This window comes from Ceratina calcarata, unplaced genomic scaffold, assembly GCF_001652005.2.
Source record: "Ceratina calcarata isolate Rehan_Ccalc_2016 unplaced genomic scaffold, ASM165200v1 scaffold167.2, whole genome shotgun sequence".
Taxonomy (NCBI): domain Eukaryota; kingdom Metazoa; phylum Arthropoda; class Insecta; order Hymenoptera; family Apidae; genus Ceratina; species Ceratina calcarata.
Window position 1 is genome coordinate 21,391 of NW_017138027.1, and position 1,930 is coordinate 23,320.

Genomic DNA, 1,930 nt, shown 5'->3' on the forward strand with positions numbered 1-1,930 from the left:
GAGAGAGAGAGAGAGAGCACGTGTACATAAATTCCAGATGTCACCTACTTTTTTTATTTGAATCTCTTTACCTTCTCTGAACTTTCGGCATACCTTTTCACTTTCTCACCCATCCCTTCTCTTTCTCATACCACCCCTTCTGCCACTCCAACTTCGCCATTTTTCAATTTCTTTACATTCATGCACTCCCTTTCACAACACTTTCTCTGTCACTTTCCTGCCTTCTTTTCCCTCATTATTTCCCTACCTCCCTGTCTCTCTTATTAACTCCCATTTTCATTCTCTCTCAGTCCTCTCCTTAGCTCTCTCCTCCTTCTTCTAAAACTTCTTTAGCTATTTCTGCCAACCAAAAATGTTTTATATTAGAAATACGAGACTGAAGAATTCTACCATTATGGAATTTCGTTTAATATTGTTAACACTAGATATTTACTGCTTTGGGCAATACAGGTATATACTAAGTTTCAGTCTTTCTAGTGTTAAGCTTCTTACAAACGAAGGAAATTCTTCTTCTTCCTGTCAATTTAATGTACCATCGACCAAGCAAGAACAACGAGTTTCAATTGAAGGGAATCATTATAGCACGCTACGCCGAGCAAGAAGAACAGACAAGTACAATAAAAGTCAAACCATTGTCTCGTTTAATGAAACGTAGCTTCGGTAGAAGCGACGAGATCGAAGATCGCTCACGCACTCGGCTCGATCGCGCGAATACGCGTCGGAGGACCAAGAAGTGAACGTCGAAGAATTCCTTTAAGATGTTCTTTCGATGGAATGTCTTTGTCGTGGCGGTTCGACGGGCAACAGAGAAATTTTACCCTTGCCCCGATCGCGTTAATGCGAGTTTCAGCGCACCCGCCCCGGCTGCGACTTGAAACTCGGCCGGGAGTAACTTTCGCAAATTTCCGAACTAACTGATGGAAACCTCATTTCGGCTCGAGTCATCTTCACCGAAGGTGCTCTCCTATGGAACGTTGTCCCGGCAGGTGCCACAACGGGAAAAGTGGAAACAGAATTTCGAAACGGTGGAACGGGAAAAATTGTTAATACAATAGACGGATCGGTCGACTATGTCTCATCCAATGTGTGTGTTCGATCGTACAAATGGGAAATATTCAATTTTCCTCGTAAAGTACATCGATTCTCTCTTCATTCATCGTTCTATCGACTCGGTCACTGTATGACTTCACGATTATGTATTTATTCCGTGTATTTGCTGGGCTATGGACTGACGTAGTAACTGATTCCCTTTGGCAGGCTATGCGCAGATCGANTTAAGACACCCTGTATAGAAATAGTAGATATTTTCTATAATTGCAAGAATCAAAAGAAAAAGGAAATTCCTAGAATATTAAAATTTTTATTAAAATAATCCTGCAATGAATAAACACATACATATAAAAATCCCAAGACAAATATTAAATCAAGAAAACTACATTTTTGGATTTTGAAGAAAAATGTATAAAAGGAACGATGCCACGAGTAGAAGCACAAACTTCCTTTCGTTTGTTCCGTGTTCATTAAATCATCGGCCGGGTCAATATTTCCATCGATCCGAACTTTCAGTTCATTGAATCCAGTCTGGGCGCGAGATCCGAGACGCGAGTTTATCGGAAAGTCGTTAAAATCAGGCAGCACGTAGTCGCGCGGAGGTTCGCATTAATTTTTTACCTGTGTCGTCGTCATTTATTGTGTAATAGTCGACGTGCCATGCAGCCGCGTAGTATTATATGTATATTCGAATGAAACGCTCGCAGACTTCGACCAGTTATTCGTACTCGACTCTCATCCGCCATTGAGACCTGCTCGCTCATTCCAATTCGAATACTATTTTTCTGTCGTGGAAAAACGATGCCAGGGTTCGTATCTACTGGAAACGTGAACGATCATCGAACCGGATTCGTAGGACAATAATAAAAGTAATATTTAA